The sequence below is a fragment of the Sinocyclocheilus grahami genome, unplaced genomic scaffold (assembly GCF_001515645.1).
Source record: "Sinocyclocheilus grahami isolate Dianchi unplaced genomic scaffold, SAMN03320097.WGS_v1.1 scaffold530.1, whole genome shotgun sequence".
Classification (NCBI taxonomy): domain Eukaryota; kingdom Metazoa; phylum Chordata; class Actinopteri; order Cypriniformes; family Cyprinidae; genus Sinocyclocheilus; species Sinocyclocheilus grahami.
This window is the reverse complement of record NW_015505709.1, coordinates 290,731-310,750: the sequence shown is the minus strand read 5'-3', so window position 1 is coordinate 310,750 and position 20,020 is coordinate 290,731. Positions and strand designations below refer to the sequence as shown.

At 35.6% G+C, this 20,020-nt stretch overlaps 1 protein-coding gene across 1 annotated transcript in view; it reads left to right on the top strand.

The window, feature by feature from the left end:
- Window positions 1–20,020, top strand: part of LOC107555282 (neurexin-3b-like) — a 359,781-nt gene that overhangs the window by 139,306 nt on the left and 200,455 nt on the right. The window lies entirely within an intron of this gene.

Below are 20,020 nucleotides of genomic sequence, written 5' to 3'. Positions count from 1 at the left end.
AGTGTTGGGGTGCCTCATGGACCAGGGTTGGGAACCACTGCATTATGGTTTCAGCCACCCCCAAAACGGCTGTCCCCTGAAATAATACACTATATAAGGGCATTGGGTGCAATTTCAGACAAAGACTGATTAATGACTTAACTTTTGGTGGTTTTGTTTGAACGTGTACACATTATTTATATGATATTTAGAATAAAAACGGCTCTGTATGCAGTGACCCAAAAACTTTTTCATGCAGGCCACACTTAAAAATGTATGAATGTCTTTGTATTACATTGCAAAATATACAACTGTGTATTTATTTGAAATAGCACAAGAACACTTTTCAAGCAATATTTATTGTCAACAAATTGGTGAATTTGTCAATTCTGTTACAGACAAACTGTATGTCACATATTTATATAGGGCTTCATACAATACAGATTATTTCAAAGCTGCTTCACATTAATAAAACAGGGAAATAACAGTGTTAATGTGGTAAAATTAATAAATTATAATGCCACTACTAGAGGACTTCAAGTAACACAAGTATTTAATAGTCTATTAATGTATTATGCATGTGTACAGTGATTAAAGTGGTCATGAACTGCATTTTTTGCATTTGATAATGTTTCCTGAAGTGCACTTACAATGTTGGTATGGTTTTTACATAAAAAATTGTCATAATTTAGAAATAAAAGGACATTTTCTACCCTGATTTTAGCCCACTGATTTGAACACTCGTTTTGAAGGGGCATGTCTGCTGTGAGACTTCAGTGGAATTGCTATGATTGGCAAACCTCTTTGCATATGAAATAAGCATTACATGTGGAGCTCTCTCAAAAACATTTACTACGTTTTTACTCTTACAGCTGTTGAGATTAACTAGTCATGGAAAGTTTTGATTATATTTAGATCTACTCCCGTTGCATGAAAGGTTGCAACGATGAGCATTGTAGCCGATGACAGACTGTTATGCGCAATGCAGTTATCTCGTCATTGCAACTCGAGTGTTGCACTTTCACAAATGCTTTCATCATAACTAACTGTGCAAACACGATGTAAATAAGAGACTCATTGTGCCGTGTAGACTGTGTCATTGAATATAAACTCGTGCTGTGTGAATGACAGCTCCAGTGATTATAAAGGGACCGTTCTTTGATCGCTTTCTGTATATAATTTAATCACAATTTAAAAAACTGATTATTTTCAGGCTACTAAGAGAAACAATGTGTAGTTGACCGTTAAATTACTGGTTTGATTTATTGATGTTTAAACAGCAATAAATGATTTTGAGTCAAAGAACATCTGACTGTACACGAATAATTACATATCAGAAATCACTGATCGCAGATTAGGCATTAGAATTAACACAGTTACTTACATGTTGTGGTATTACTGTCAGGTCCATATCTTACAGTAAAAGTCTGTTTGCAAAGCCTGCGCCAAAACTGCGACTGATTTACCAAAGAATAAACAGTGAAATGTGCAGAGCAAACAAATAATGCTCTGCTCTGTATCCTAGGATTATCCTGTATTGCTCTTCTCTCCTTCTCATCTCACTATGTTTAATGTACCAGTGGGCAGGGCCAAAGATGCAATGATTCTGCAGAGAAGGACTTTCATCGCACATTATGTGACAAAATCTGAAACGAGTCGTTTCCTGATCTTGGTTTTAATAAAAGATGTTTTTGGACTAGCAAGGAAGTTTTGAGCTGTGAAACTTACAGGATGTTTTTATAGTACAATGACCTCTTGCATGTCAAAACATCAAGGGCAATTTGATTTCTCAGTTCATGACCCCTGTAATTGGATTTTAAGAATCATATGTTTTGGATATGTTTTGCAGATCCATATGAAATTCTTAGCAAAGTCACTAATGACAAGTGTTAGTTTTTTTATAATTTTTTTTATCATCAACTCATCAACTATATAAAATATACCCTGAGAGTATATCAAAAGCACTATTTTGAATCACAATTCCAATTGCAGGCTTTGACCGACCAACCAGAAGTTATTTTTTTGTCAGGTTAACCTCAAATTTGCATATATATTTGAATTGAAATCATACATTTTTTTTATAATGATTACAAAAATAAAATAAAAAATTCAAAATAAATTCAAAACATATCATTGTATCAAACTAAGCTGATGATCAATTGAATTTATACTTCTTCACAATAGGTTATTGTTGATCAAATTTTGAAAAATAATAAAATTAAAAATAAAAATAAAAAAACCAATTGAGTACTTTTACAATAATGTGTTTAATATCCACTTATAAAATAATATTGAACTAAAAGATTATAGTAACATCATGTTGTGATAAACCATTTTTAGTTGCAGTGGGTTGATTGGTTAGTAACATAGTTGACAGAACATAAGAAAAATACATTCATACATTTACTAAACAACTAAAACAATTATGTATATAATGCACATATATATATACATATATATATATATATATATACTTTTGTTTTTGTATATTTTTGTATAATGCTGTGAAATTCATACATTTTTGTGTGAGGCACTGCATGTTATTTGGACTGCAGCCCAACATTTTTATATATATTATGTTTTAATAAATCCTGTCAGACACCCCCAAACCCTTGTAATTCGCACCTCATTTCTCCAACACAACAAGCTTTTAGATTTTATATCAGTAATGACAGCCTAGAGAATCCTTGAGCCTTCGGATGTACAGACATTGAGTGGACATCAGTTTCTGCTTTACAGCTGAGAAGGAGATTTTATAGTTTTTGTGTAACATTTCTCAGGAGGTTTAATAGGATTTCTCTTTCACTTCTAGTGACCGTCTGTCTGCGCTGTTCGCTCAGGAGGATCCAAAAGTTAAATTGAACAAGGCTTGGGGCAAGAAAATGTTCCCATGGTGTTCAGAATTAGGAGCAAGCTCACATTAAGTTTTTATGACAGTTTTAGATAGCTGCTCCTCAGGCTATTGGGGGATGCAATCTTCACACAGCATGGGCGGATTGCCTTTTTTATTATTATTCTACAATGATTTTTTTCAAGGTTTAGCAGATGGTTCAGGCTCCGTTGTGGAAACCACAGACTTGTAAATAATTCTGAACTTGAGAAAACAATTTTTAAAATCCAGGCAAAATAGTTATGTATGTAAAATGTTAGCATCTGTAGTGTTTTATTTTTATTTATTTATTTATCTATTTTTATTTTTATTTTATTATTATTTTATTTATTTATGTATTAAATTTTTTTGGCATGGGCACTTTTGGTTCTGTGGATGTTTAGAAAATAAACACATCGATTTTCACACCCACACTAGTTTAATTTACCCACTAACAATGAGCAACAGTGGACATACATCACAGAAGAATTCTTTAAATGTCATTATTCTGAACCACCATGTGCACCACATCTTAAATTATGTATTATGTTTATTATGTTTTGATACAATTCTGTGGTTTTGGAATAAAATATCTGTCTTTTTCTTAACTTATTCTTGCTAATTCTAATTTCATAGCTAGAATTGTATTTATCCTAAATACACAAAACTCAATATTACTCCTCCTCCTCCTACTCTTTAAATCTCTAAGTTTAATAATAATAAATTTTTTAATTTGGCAAAACTATAGTTCTGTCAGGACCACTATCGTCAGAGATGATTGACAATTAGCATACAGTTTGGATTGGCGGTATGGTTCTGTTCTGGGCAAGAACTCCCTGCGCATCCATGCAGCCTAGCATGGATGAGAGCAGGGAGAGCAGCGATAACCCCCCAGGGTAAACAGAACAGAACCAACATACATGTATTGCAGATATCGTTAAGTTCAATAATGTTATGTACACATTTTAGAATTAGTCTGATTCAAAGGAGAATCAGAAGGCTGAATCCTGACTGACAGAGGAGGAGTTGGGGATGGAGGAGGGTAATTAGCTATTGAGCAATGCGAAAACTGCTGATACTACTGCAGGACCTTATATATGAATACTTAGGTGTCGTATTCCCATAGGTTGATGGGGATTAACATTTCTCAGGAGGTTTAATAGGATTTCTCTTTCACTTCTAGTGACCGTCTGTCTGCGCTGTTCGCTCAGGAGGATCCAAAAGTTAAATTGAACAAGGCTTGGGGCAAGAAAATGTTCCCATGGTGTTCAGAATTAGGAGCAAGCTCACATTAAGTTTTTATGACAGTTTTAGATAGCTGCTCCTCAGGCTATTGGGGGATGCAATCTTCACACAGCATGGGCGGATTGCCTTTTTTATTATTATTCTACAATGATTTTTTTCAAGGTTTAGCAGATGGTTCAGGCTCCGTTGTGGAAACCACAGACTTGTAAATAATTCTGAACTTGAGAAAACAATTTTTAAAATCCAGGCAAAATAGTTATGTATGTAAAATGTTAGCATCTGTAGTGTTTTATTTTTATTTATTTATTTATCTATTTTTATTTTTATTTTATTATTATTTTATTTATTTATGTATTAAATTTTTTTGGCATGGGCACTTTTGGTTCTGTGGATGTTTAGAAAATAAACACATCGATTTTCACACCCACACTAGTTTAATTTACCCACTAACAATGAGCAACAGTGGACATACATCACAGAAGAATTCTTTAAATGTCATTATTCTGAACCACCATGTGCACCACATCTTAAATTATGTATTATGTTTATTATGTTTTGATACAATTCTGTGGTTTTGGAATAAAATATCTGTCTTTTTCTTAACTTATTCTTGCTAATTCTAATTTCATAGCTAGAATTGTATTTATCCTAAATACACAAAACTCAATATTACTCCTCCTCCTCCTACTCTTTAAATCTCTAAGTTTAATAATAATAAATTTTTTAATTTGGCAAAACTATAGTTCTGTCAGGACCACTATCGTCAGAGATGATTGACAATTAGCATACAGTTTGGATTGGCGGTATGGTTCTGTTCTGGGCAAGAACTCCCTGCGCATCCATGCAGCCTAGCATGGATGAGAGCAGGGAGAGCAGCGATAACCCCCCAGGGTAAACAGAACAGAACCAACATACATGTATTGCAGATATCGTTAAGTTCAATAATGTTATGTACACATTTTAGAATTAGTCTGATTCAAAGGAGAATCAGAAGGCTGAATCCTGACTGACAGAGGAGGAGTTGGGGATGGAGGAGGGTAATTAGCTATTGAGCAATGCGAAAACTGCTGATACTACTGCAGGACCTTATATATGAATACTTAGGTGTCGTATTCCCATAGGTTGATGGGGATAAGCTGAGAGTCAGCTGATGCGAGCTTGACCTGCCAGAACTAAAGCTACGCTAGATCACTATAGCAACAATATATAAGTGATATTTAGCACAATTTATGATTATTTCACACTTTTTTCAGATTATCATAGTTCACCATAACCATGTCTGTCATGTTCCAAATAATAATAATAATAAATAAATAAATAAATACATACATACAGTTGTGCTCAAAATTATTCATACCCTTGCTTGGTAAATATGATCAAAGAAGGCTGTGAAAATAAATCTGTATCATTAATCCTTTTGATCTTTTATTTTTAAAATGTACAAAAATCTAACCTTTCATTGGAGAATAAGAATATAAAATGGGAGAGAAATCTCATAATGAAATAAATGTTTTTCTCTTATACACGTTGGCCACAATTAATCATACCCTTTTTTCAATAATTTTTGCATCATCCTTTTGCCAAGATAACAGCTTTGAGTCTTCACCTATATTGCTTGATGAGTTTAGAGAACACCAGGCAAGAGATCAGAGACCATTCCTTCATACAGAATCTCTCCAGACCCTTCAGATTTCAAGCTGCATGTTGGTGCTTCTTCTCTTCAGTTCACCACACTCATTTTCTATAGGGTTGTGGTCAGAGGACTGGAATGGCCATGGCAGAAGCTTGGTTTTGTGCCCAATGATCCATTTTTGTGTTGATTTTATGTTTGTTTTGGATCACTGTCCTCTTGTAAGATCCAGCATTGGTCCATTATATGATTTCTAGCAGAGTCAGTCAGTTTGTATTATTTTTTAATGTTGTTATTTGATAGAATTCATGATGCCTTCTATCTGAACAAAATATTCATGACCTCTGGCAGAAAAATAGGCCCACAGCATTAAAGATACAGCAGTATATTTCATTGTACACATGGGGTACATTTTTACTCCTGTGTTCAACAAACCCATCTTGAGTGTTAAAAAGTGCTGCTAAAAAGCTCATTTTTTTTCAGTAGTGTCTGGCAAATTAAAATGCTGGAGTTTGTTTTTGGATGAGAGCGTTTTCTTTTCTTGATTTTCTTCTTGAAACCGTCCCAAACAACATGTGGTGATGTAGGTGCTGTTTGATAATTTTTTTAAAGGTTTCATGACCCAGAGACTCAACTATTTCCTGCAATTCTCCAGCTGTGATCCTTGGAGAGTCTTTGGCCACTTAAACTCTCCTCCTCACCGTGCATTAGGACGATTAGGAAGTCGTGGCCTAATGGTTAGAGAGTCAGACTCGTAACCCAAAAGGTTGAGGGGTTTGAGTCTCGTACCGGCAGGGATTGTAGGTGGATGAATGTACAGCGCTCTGTCCCACCTTCAATACCACGACTGAGGTGCCCTTGAGCAAGGCGCCGAACCCCGAACTGCTCCCCGGGCGCTGCAGCATAAATGGCTGCCCACTGCTCCGGGTGTGTGTTCACTGCTGTGTGTGTGCACTTTGGATGGGTTAAATGCAGAGCACTAATTCCGAGTATGGGTCACCATACTTGGCCACATGTCACGTCACTTTTTTTTTTTTATGCAGACACACATCCTCTTCCAGGCAGATTTGTAGCATTTTCTGTTGATTGGAACTTCTTAATTATTGCCCTGATGTTGGAAATGGGGATTTTAAATGCTTTAGCTCTTTTCATGCAGACACTTTCTATTTTGTGAAGTTCAACAATCTTTTGCTTCACATCAGAACTATATTCTTTGATTTTGAATGAACAATGTGAATGAACAATACAAACTTATTTTCAAAGCCTTCTTTGATCATATTTACCAAGGGTATGAATAATTTTGAACACAACTGTACATACATACATACATAAAATCACCATAAAAATAATCTATACATTATATTCCAAGTCTTCTGAAGCTATTTTAGTTATAGTTTATGGTAGTTTAGTGTGTAGAACAGACCAGAATTTAAGCAGTTATTCATTGACAATCTTCCTCTTTGCTCCAGCTCTTAAATCAAATATGAATACTACTTTTTTCTTTCTTTCTTTCTTTCTTTCTTTCTTTCTTTCTTTTTGTAGTTTGGTAGATATGGCTACTATGAACTATCATTGTATGTAAATGATCTGTGTTTTTTTATTTTATTTTTTTGAGTTCGTTATTAGCAACAGCTTAGTGGTAAATGGTTGACACGTACATGGTTTTTGTTTGTTTGTTTTTCAGCGTTTAGAGCTTGGTGGTATATTCTGAAGTTCAAACAACAATTATTAACCAATTTTGCATGGTTATATTGATGCCAATAATTTCAAAATTAGGGCAATCAATCAATCAGTCAATAACCAAACAAAGTGGGAGAACTTGCACAATTGGTGGCTGACTAAATACTTTTTTTCCCCACTGTAAATGAATAATAGTCTAATAATATGAATATAGTTTACTGATATTGGGTGTTAATTCAACCATCTGCATTTTTACTGTATTTCCCAGGGGTTCATTTGAACAAATTCAGTAGTTTTTCCTTTTTGTTTACCTTGCCTTCCTAATTTACTTAATATTTTCAAATATATTTAGTAAAGATTGTATTGTTTTACCTTCGTCGAAAACCTCATCATCATAAAAAACATTTACAATATTAATATTTACATTTTGTAAAACTGTCATTGTGTTGTGTCATGTGGATAGAGCTCTGTGAATATTCTTCACAATAAAAAAAATAATAATAACAGCATACTGGGTTGGAAATACATAGTAAGTAAGTCTATAAATAGTAGTGTAAGTAAGTAAATAGTGACACAATTTTCAGTTTAGTTGAATTGTTCTTTAACAAGGCCCTTCATAACTTTATTTCACTACATTGCACAAGTCGACACAAGAGAGGCTAATTGAAATTTGATTAAAAAGAAAGGCTTTTACAGAAATCCTCAGCAATCTGAGAGCAGTGGTGAAGGTTGGTGCATTAAAAATGCATTGCCATAATGAAGCACAGAAGCGGCGGTTCCTAAATGTAAAGAGGGATCTCTCGGGCAGTGGTTTGCTGCAGAGGGAGAGCACGCTGTCTCATCCTATTAACCTTGCCTGAGTCCTGAAGAGCACTCTAGGCTGCTTTTTGAAGCACTCAGAGGCCTGTGTGTGTGTGTGTGTGTGTGTGTGTGTGTGTGTGTGAATATATGTAGATGTGTTAACATGCCTCTTGCACTGCTGTCTCCGCCATTCCACCTGCAGTCAAGAACACGCAGTCACATGTTAATGCCAAACCCCGCCCGCCTCCTCTCCGACCACTGCAGCCTCTCTTGTTCAAGGGCCCTGTAGGGATTGTTCCAGGGCTGCTTTCTGAGTCTGTGGCCCGGGGCTGACCGATGTTAGCTGGAAATATTCCACTTGAGGTTCCAAGTTAATTTGCTGTTGGCTCATATAGCGATTTGCTATAGTATGGTGATAGTGTGGCTTTATGGAGGGTCCTATCTTGTCCTCTGATTTATATGGTGCTCATAGACCAATTTTTGAAGCCATTAGACCTGACTGAATTGATGCAACCCATTAAATCAAAATTAGATATCTGGTAACTTTGTATTCTATATGTACTATTGTGTATGTTAAAGGGGTCATATGACGTTGCTAAAAATAATATTATTTTGTGTATTTGGTGTAATGCAATGTGTTTATGCGGTTTAAGGTTAAAAAAACACACTATTTTCCACATAATGTACATTATTGTTTCTCCTCTATGCCCCGCCTTTCTGAAACGCGTCGATTTTTACAAAGCTCATCGTTCTGAAAAGCGAGGTGTGCTCTGATTGGCCAGCTATCCAGTGCATTGTGATTGGCCGAATACCTCAAGCGTGTTACACCCCTTACTATACTGTGTTGCTGTGTCCCGGCGCGACGAGACAAAACCAATAAAACCCATTACAAACAAGGCATATGTTGCATCCATTGGGGACATAATTACTGATTATAATGACTTATACTGTCTTTTTGCGCGTTGCGTTGCATATTGCGCCACGTAAACATTAAACCATGTCTGCATTTGTGATCAGAGAAACGACAAACAGCAAGCGCTACTCTACACTGCTCAAAACTCGCGTTTGAATCATCACTGGCAAATTCTTTAAATATGAAAACGTACTTACCTGCGTCAGAAGTGCCAGACTGTCCTTGCAAAGTTGGAATTGCCCCACTTTATAGAAACAGCCTTTGTGCACAGACAGCATTGTAGGCTACTCTCCCAGGTTCAGGAAACAGTCCTCCATAAAATGCGATACACACACACGAATATTTGGATATCCAAACAAAGCAGTTTCGCTTTCACAACGAAACACACAGCGTATCCACGACATGGCGGCGGTGGAAGCAACAATACTACAGCGAGAATCAAAGTTACGCCTTCTTTCTTTGCATGAACATTTGGGCGGTGTTATGCAAATCTTCCCACACTGTGACGTAGACATGTGGGGGCGTGTTTAAACGAGGCGTTTTAGGAGAGCGTGGATGAGTCTTAACTTTTATAAAGAATATCTCTTTGGGTTTGAGACTTTAGTCTTTGCAACTTTAGGGATCTTATCTATTCACAAACAGCTTGTAACAACTTGGAAAATTTTAAATTGCATCATATGACCCCTTTAAAGAAAGTACTCTGAAATGCTGACAACATTAACTTTTAGTAGGTTTACAGAGACCAAAAATAGTTTACTCATCATTTCTTTGATTCTTTTCTAATAACATTTTGTTTATAATGAGCAATAGCAAGTAACAAATCATAGCTCACAACTGTGATGTAAACAAAACTTCTTGTTGCAGTAGTAAATACACCAACACAGAAAACAGTTTCACACACACACACACACACACACACACACACACACTCATGCAGACATTCTCTCCTGATTATTCATTGTACCCCAAAGCTGGATTCATAAAATAGTCAGGGTGGGATCAGGATATGCTTGTTCTGAAAAGAGTAGAAAAGTTATCTAACACATTGAATTGAAAATATGCGGAAATATGCATTAAAATGTTTATCGTATTTATGTAAATTCATAGAAGAAATGTCTTTGCAAATTTCAGTTTTATAATGTTGTAGTGTGGTTTTGTGTGTCAGTGCTTGAAAATGTAGTAAACGTATTGTTATGTGGCCTATAGCAGGTAGGACACACTGAGCAGTGGTGTTCATGCGAGTAACGTAAGCTTCTTATTCTAACGAAATAATGAAGTTGAGACTATTTTGTATTCTGCCCAAAATTCTTTAAAATATTCTTATCTTTGGTAAAGATACACACAAAAGACCAAACTTGAGAAGAATTTCAATTCCTGAAAAATCCTTGCACTTGTCTTAAACCCGCAAAGGTAAGATGTTTAATGAATTTATTGGGTTGTTTCAAATATTAATCTTTACAACGTAACGGTAGCATATAATGCATGTTAGTATTTGTGCACTACTAGGGATGTGCACAAGTATTCTGAAGTGACAGTGTTGATTGATAATCTTGCCCCTGGCTCAAAATATTTTCTAATTTTTCTACTGTGCATCTCTGCAATAAAGAGGCAGAGACTATTTTGTTATTTAGAAGTCCAAATATATACAGAAATACATTCCGCTATGTACTTAGAGTCCAGACTCAATGCAAAACTGTGTATGTCACAAAAATGTGAAGATACTTAATGATTTTGTTCTCCATATGTCCAGTTTGGTGGCTTAATGTGAGGTATTTTCCACAGATTGTGTCGCCACACAACATTCTGGGGGAAAAAATAGTCATCCTAGATGACTATATCTCTAATATATCTCTAATATATCTCTAATATGAAAATGTCTCTAAATTGATATAACAGTTACATTTAGTAGATGTAAAAAAATAAAAATGAGAGAATATAGAATATATTTTAGATTAAAAAGCAGGTAGAACATGACTGAATTACTTATGAGTACCAGTAAGATATTCAGGCTGATTGACTGCTATATTTCTAAATGGCTTCACGACCATAATAAAAGAATGGTGGAGGCGACTTGGCAAGCACCATTGTAGCTTTTTTTTTTTAACTTTGTGTGATGAGTCAAAATCATTTTCAAGCCACAGATGTCGTTTGTAGAGCTTATGTTTTATTTAACCCAGAATATTCCTTTAAGAATAAATCCTGAGGATAGCAGAAATTCATTACTGGATCAGTTAAGTTTGTAGCATTAATAATTCCAGCGTGCCTAGTTTGCTGTCAATAGTGTTTATGATGTATTTAACCTGGAACATTTCCTTAATTAATTTAACATGACAAATATATTCACATTTTTGACTAATTAAAATAGCATGCTGGGAACTTGCCTTCCTCAGGTAATAGAGATATGTCTATGTATTGTCAGATTAGATTTGTGCAGTTCTGTATTACTTTGCTCTGATAGCAAATAAGGGCATCAAATGAGTGTAATATTAATGAACAGCATACACTGAACACTACAGCCTCATAAACTATTATATTAATTAGTCAATTACGCTATAGGAAATAAAGCCTTATATCAGCCTTAACTGCTTTATTATCATTGAGAATGCGTTGTAAATATATTATGGTACACATTAGAAGAAGTGATGCATTTGGAATAGCTGGAAGAGGGAACTTAAGGTAAACTTTAAAAAATTGTTCACATTTTCTCAGTAAAAATAGCCCTAGTCTCTCTCTCTCTCCCACATAGGTGTGAGCCTTCGTCTTCTCCTCAGGCTGACATACACCTTTATTGTGACACTGATCTTAGCAGACATCCACACTGACACTGCAAAGTTTCATCTCTTCCTCTGTCTCCGCTCCTTTCTTTGCAATCCCTCTTATTATTCAGCTTTATTATTCTGCTGTAGCGCACATCTTTAGGAGACAATTTGTGCTGTTTTTTACTATTAAAGGAATCAGCTTTTAATTACTAGACCTTAAACTTCATTACCTCTAGTTTACTTTTAGTGGCTATCATTCACATCATCAGTTACAATGAGTTGGACCTGTAGGTTTTGTGTGTTTATTTGCATGTTTTGTCTACATTGTTGTGTATGTTGTTTTAGTTTTAAGGGGTAAGTAAGGTACAGACAGTGGTGTATAAAGTACCTGAAAGCCATACTCAAGTAAAAGTACAGATATCTTACCAGAAAATTACTTAGGTAGAAGTTAACTTAAGTACAAACATTTTTTTTTTATCTTAAACGTACTTAAGTATTGAAAGTAAAAGTACAAGTAAATGCAAAATGGAAAAGAAGCAAATAAATATATATAAAACATGTTCATACACAGCTTGAGTAGCAAGATTGTGTTTAGTTTTAACTCTTTCTCTTTCTTCCATTTTGCATTTTTTGGGTAAGAATAAGAAGCACTTCATCCGGTGCTTAGTGTCTTTCATTCTAACATAAGAAAACATTTCTGGAATCTGCATCTGAAATAGCATTTAGATGTATTTACACAGTTTATGCATATCAGAGGAGACATGGATGCATTTAAACTGCCGTTACAGATGCATAAATAGGCCTAATGTTTTGTTTTTAACATAAAACGTTGAATACTGATATTTGAAATAATTAAAAACATGAAAAAAATTGTCGAAATGTGAAATTAAAACCGCCAGTAAGTGACAGCGAGTGACTATTAATGAGTGAGTCATTGAGATTCAACCGATTCATTCAAATGACTGATTCATTCAGGAACAAAGCACAGAATTTGACTGTGTTAATGAGTGAATCACTGAATCATTTATTCAACCGATTCGTTCTAAAAGCTGATTCATTCAAAAAATAAACACCATCCATTGCTCAGAGATGCAAAACAGTGCTGTGATCTTTGTTTGGAGCTATTTTCGTTGGCAAAATAGAGTAAAAACAAGCAATATTATGTCTAAAATGTAAGTCACTTATTGCTTTACTGAACTTGTATAAAATGATTATTAAATGTGTTCATGCTGATATCTGCAGAAAAACGGTACTCTTTGTGTGATATAGATTAAGTTAACTATATTAAATATAAAAAGCATACAGAAGCATTTTTGCCGTCTACAATTTAGAATGCCTGGAATTTTGAGTTTTAATAGACTAATAAATCAACATGCGTGAACTCTCTGTGTGTGATTTGGTGATATAGCCTACTTGATAATGTCAGATCGTACATCATTACTAGAACACATACCATATTATCGCAGACGATGCTGTTATCGCACACCCCAGACTCGACTAAGTCGACTTGAGTGGAAAATGAATCATCCTCGGTTGTGCACGCAATTGTTTGCACGTGAGCAAAGGTGTTTTTAGTAGTCTAACCAGACCATTGATTCGTCAAACCTGCTTTCCTGCAGCTCGTGTTCTTCTGACTTCTGACTATTTTGTAGTAAGTAACGAATATGCCTCGGGGAAATTTATCGGAGTAAAAGTATACATTTTAATTAGGAAATGTAGTGGAGTAAAAGTAAAAGTTGGCAGAAATATAAAAACTCAAGTAAAGTGCAGATATTCCCAAAAAATGCGTAAGTACTGTAACGAAGTATTATTACTTTGTTTCATTACACCACTGGTTCTGAGTGCTAAGTCATGAGGAATGAAGCAGACTACTGTGCTCTGCTGTACTTTATTAAAACTGCACAGCATCACTCAACCACTGCAATTTAGAAACTCCATTTTACACTGCCGTTTTTAAAATTGTAAACGAACAGACAAGAATCCAGCACAGAGAGAGAAGAACCTGGTTAAACTTGTTTGCAAGTAGTTACTGAATAAGACTTTACTTGAAAAACCATACACTTGTGGTGCACTTTTTAAATTTAAAAAGGATATTTTTGCTATTTTAATGTTAAGACTTGTGTATGTAGGCTACTGTAAATTACTAATGTCCATATGCTGGCATAAGTCACAGCACAGATTAACAGTGATATATTTTAGACTTGTGGTCGGCTGATATATTGCTAAGGCCAATATATAGATTTTTTGATATTTGAAGAAGTCTGACTTTTATAATGACAGTGCTGAGAACTCCAGCGCCTGAGTGTAGATGCACAGGAGATATACTCATTCTCCATCGTTATTAGTTTACTCGCTTCATTTACTTTTCAATTTTTTTTAAGTTATTATTATTGTTATTATTTTCAAATTGATTCATTTACAGTTGTTTTAATTCTAATTATTATATTGATATTATGATAATTAAATTAAATTGCAGAATTTATGTTTGTGTCATTTGCCATCTTTAAATTAAACAGTGTGATATACAGTATATTGACTTTATATTGGCAATTGGCTTCCCTACTCGCTAAGATATTGGCATCGGCCATCAAAAAAAAAAACAATATTAGTTGAACACAATATTGTAATTTACTTTATCTAAATATTATAGAAACATCAGTTAAAATCAGTTAAATGAATGATTCAATGACTCACTCATAATACACAAAAAGGCAGTGGTTGCATCCGAAATTGCATACTTTGCGATTAATATGTGAAATGTACTAATCGCATTTGAAATGTACTAATAGTATGCGTATTGTATGTGAAAATATTACTATGCCTGAATTCACAGTATTCATAAAACAGTAGGCGATAAAATACACAGATGACTTTATGAGGCCATGGGAGAGGATTTCTAAATGGCAGTGAAGCAATGCAACTGCCACTGGTAGGTCACATGATAGTGACAACATGGTGTTTATAGGTCTGAATACTTAGGACCATGTGATATTTCAGTTTTTCTTTTTTAATAAATCTGCAAAAATGTCAACAATTCTGTGTTTTTCTGTCAATATGGGATGCTGTGTATACATTAATGAGGAAAAAAATTAACTTAAATGGTTGCAATATAACAAAGAGTGAAAAATTTAAGGGGGTCTGAATACTTTCCGTACCCACTGTATGTAGGATAAAATTCATACTACACATATTCACTAGACTTGCTGTGATAGACGGTCTTTTCGGTTATACCGGTGTTAAGCCGCAACACCGGTTACGTCATTTGCCTACTGCCCCGCACTGTCGGTTAGATTTTTTTATAGTAACAAAAATAATTTTGCCTAGTTCAGTTAGAGGACAGACACTTTTAAAAACTAAACGCTCAATGCAGCGTACCGAACCGTGCGCGAACGACAGTTCACCACGGAGCAGGAGTCCCATTTTATTTATCACGTGAGGAGAGTGAGTCAAGGTGAAAAAGACAAGACAATGGTAGAAGATTGTTTAGAAAGGAAATGCAAAGGCCCCTGTTTGGCAATATGTTAGATTTTGAAAAGCCTATTGTCTGGAAAAAATTTTAAACATTAGTTTCTTATTTATTTGGTTCCACAGTGTTTGCTGATTACTTTATTTAAACTTTGTGTACTTTATTTATTCTATTTTACATCAAGGTGTATATGTCATACCTCCCAGCTTTCTCATTCGTTTTGCTAATAAATGTTCTTTGTTTCTTATTTATTTGGTTCCACAGTGTTTGCTGATTTTCAGTTTTATATACCTATTTAAACTTTGTGCAGCCTAAGTAATTTGTTATTTTATTAGGCGTACATGGTGTATTTTTATACGTTTTGTTAATAAAAGTTCTGAGTTTGAGGTTGTTGTTGCTTGGATTGAATCAACGCCGAATTGCCACTAATTTGAAAGTGAAAGTAAAATGCGCATGGCGCTTTTTCAAGCTATTTGAAAGCCAAGAAATCCGAGGAAAAACTCAAACGAACAATTGCTTAACGCCAAACTGCCAATTGCCGCTAATTTGAAAGTGAGAGTAAAATGCGCACGGCACTTTTACAAGCCATTTGAAAGCGAAGAAAAGAGGGAAACTCAAATGAACTAAGTTATTACTTATTCAAAGGAAGTACCTACCTAGAGTATGCAATTTCGGATGCAGATATGACTTTTTTGGCACCTACAGGCATAATGTTGTAACTAACCTAAAGGACCACTGAAAAATCCCCACATGGACTGACAGTCTGCCTGAAACACTGCAAACACAGACAAGTGGAGTCATACAAAAAGTCCCAGTGGCAATGCACTATATAAGCACTCTTGGAACACTAATCAGAAAATCAGATTTGAGGATTGGAACTGTTATATAAATGGATCATGTAGTAAATTTATAAGGATCTTTAGATGTTTTTTTTGTGGAGAACAAGACAAAAATATTATTAAGAATTTATCTAGGTGAACAGAAGTCGGAGCTTTGTGTTGTGACCATTATGTCTGCATAGTATATCAAACTCTTTTATTTCAGAGGAGCGAGACAAATATTGTTTTCCATGATATGACCCCTTTAAGTCATCATATTTCATAAAATAAATAATAAACTATACAAATTCTAGTCTAGAATAACGAAACCTAGCTAACAGCTCAATATTTAGATGCTCATTTATCTTCTCTCCGCTGTTCAGGTAGAACACATGAATAATAGTTTAAAAGATTACCCTTTATTCTAGGGTGATGAATGCAGTAAGATCAGTGCAGTAGAGACGGAGCTGTAAAGCAGAGCTTCTTATTTGAGTCAAGGGCAGAGATGCAGTTATCTGGGATGAAAAATGCAAAGGCCAGCACATTTGCAAACAAAAAGCCTCATCTTCATTCACTGCCATTTGGCTTTTGTTCCACATGTCATCTACTCCCAAAAACTCTACAAAACGCAAAAAGTGAACAAAGAAGAATAATGAAGCTGGTATCTGTAATGTTATCGGCTCAATTGTAGGCAGTTGTCAGTGAGGGTTTAGAGAATAAATCTTTTAATGTTTTTTTAAACCTCATGCAGAAGATTGAACTTTTTAAAGGAATATTTCACACTATTGAAAATGTTGCCATCTTTTACTCACCGTCATGTCTTTTCAAACCCTGATGACACAATACTGATAATCTTGTCCTCTGCTGCAACTTTCAAATATAATTTCCCAGTCATGCACATTATTGTGCCATCACAGTTTACTTTCACTAACATTTGATGCAACATGTCTTGAGTTTGTTTTAGAGTACATATACAAGACACTGACGTACTAAAAACGGAAACATTTTTTCTTTTCGTTTTTGAAAAGAATTTGCGTACAGACGACATTGTTGTCAAAACTTTCCCTGTTCACACGGATCTGCTAAATGACTAAAAACGCTGTATTATGCATGCCATTCATTTAACACAATTTAAATAAACAAAAGTGTATTTAACATGCTCGTATTTAATATTGGCTAATTTATTTCATATTATGAAACTAAGGATTATATGATATTAAAAAAGACTACAGATTAAAAACTTAAAATGAATACAGTTTCTGTAATGGTTTAACTATTTATTTTCATATATTATATATTTTGTTTGTTGATATTTATTTATTTATTTTTGTGTATTTTTGTTTTGGGTGCTTTTGAATAAGATGTGCCTTCACAGACAGAGTGCATCAGGATATTCTACAACTTCACAATAATTTTACTCTATACCTCGCACAAAAGTAGTTATGAAAATGTAAATGTTACGTACAAATACCTACATATAAACAATGTGACCAGGCTAGCAGATCTGTATTACACTGCTATGGATGGTGTTGGTGTTAGTACATTATTGCAGTCATTGGAGGTAAGTGATGGTAAATAATGTGGGCCAGAGCTGTTCCAGAAGCTTGGCGATTTGGCCAGTGCACACTGATAGCAACCGGTTCCAGCCAGTGAGCGTCTGTGAGGGAGAAATGCAGACTGAAGCAAATATCATCAGAGTGGGTTTGTTGCGTAAATGTACGCAGGAATATCTGAGCTTTGCGTTATTTGTTTGACACTTGCAGGAAATGGATGTTAAAATGTAGCTCTCTAATCCATATGTGTAAAGTCAAGCTTTAAACAGACACATGCATGTCACTAGCTGCATTAAGAGAGAGAAGAGGAGGATGGAGATAATGAGTGAATTCCTCTTATTTGTACTTGATTTTGTCTTACATGCCAATAAAAGAGAAGCTCAGTGTGTATAGCCTCAAGGATCGCTAAAATACACACACTTAAGTAGCATGCTAAATATATCTCTATACACTAATGTTGTTTTCATTTTAAAGCAAGCAAATAAATAAATAATAGACCACTCCATAGATTTTTTTACGCATGCAATGAGACATAATTTAGTCTTTTTATAAGGCTTTTCCTTGGGGACCCAACATTGACCTTTATTGTTATTATACTGAGTTAATTATATTTTCTATCCCCTAATCTTATCATCTAATTTTATTTACTTTTTTTTTATTATCCTGTGTTCCTCGTGGCCCCGTTGACTGCTCGCCACGATGTAGTTATGTCAGGTTTTACTATTATTGTAAGGACAGTTGGTCAAAACCTGACCCACACACACACATGTTCCTACACATGGCTGAGGAAATGTGGCTTTCAGCAAGCAGTCATGTGGGAAATTGACAAAGCTCCAGAGCAGAATGTAAAGAGAGAGAGAGAGAGAGAGAGAGAGAGAGAGACAGAGAGAGAAAGAAAGAGAGAGATGTGCATGGCAGGGTTATGGTAACAGATCTTGTATTTAGATTTCTCTCATACCTACACTCTCTCTCTCACTAATATCTGCCCTCAGTCAATCTCTCTCTCTCTCTCTCTCTCTCTCTCTCTCTCTCTGTATCCATCTCTACCAGCAGCACTGAAAGTATCTGAAGCCTCTGGGCAGTGCTCTTCTGCCCTCTACTGTTCACACCTCAAACAGCCAGTGCAATTTTTTTTAAAGCAGGATGACATTTTAAAGGGGTCATATGATGTTGCTAAAAAGAACATTATTTTGTGTATTTGGTGTAATGAAATGTGTTTAAAAAAACACATTATTTTCCACATACTGTACATTATTGTTTCTCCTCTATGCCCCTCCTTTCTGAAACGCGTCGATTTTTACAAAGCTCATCGGTCTGAAAAGCGAGGTGTGCTCTGATTGGCCAGCTATCCAGTGTGTTATGATTGGCCGAATACCTCAAGCGTGTGAAGGAAATGTTACGCCCTTTACCATACTGTGATACCTTGTCTGGCTGGAGCGACGAGACAAAAACATAAAAACCCACATTATAAACGAGGCATTTGTTGCATCCAGTGGGGACATAATTATGGATTATAATGACTTATACTGTCTTTTTATGCATTGCGTTGCATTGCGCCGCGCCGCGCCGCGTACACATAAAACCATGTCTGCATTTGTGATCGGAGAAATTACAAACAACAAGTGCTACTCTACACTGCCCAAAACTCGCGTTTGAATCGTCAGTGACAAATTCTTTAAATATAAAAAACTTACTTACAGTCTGTGAGTCAGAACTGCCGGCATTGTAGTCTACTCTCCCAGGTTCAGGAAACAGTCCTCCAAAAAATGCGCTGGACACATCTGAATATTTGGTTTAAACTGTTCTGGAACAGTGTTGTAAATACAACTTAACCACTGATTTCTAGTCGTGTCCTCTTTTGGAAGGACAAACAAAGTAGTTTCGCTTTCACAACGAAACACACGGCGGGCTAGAGTGAGCGGAGGCTAGCTTGAGTGAGCAGAGGCCGGTGGGCTTGAGAACGGCAGCCATCGGATTCGACGAAGGAGCGTCCGGCGGGCTTGCTGCGACCACATGTGACGACCCCGGGCTGGACTCCACTTCGTCCACAGTTGAAAGCCAAACCGGCGATCCACAGCGCGAAGTTGATATATTTCCTCAGCAACCAGCACGGATCAGCTCCAGGCATGACGAAGCGGATATCGTCCTCTTTTGGAAGGCCAAACAAAGTAGATTTGTAACGAAACACACAGCGACTTCACGACATGGTGGCGGCGGCAACAACAATACTACAGCGAGAATAAAAGTTACGCCTTCTTTCTTTGTGTGAACATGTGGGCGGCGTTATGCAAATCTTCCCACATCGTG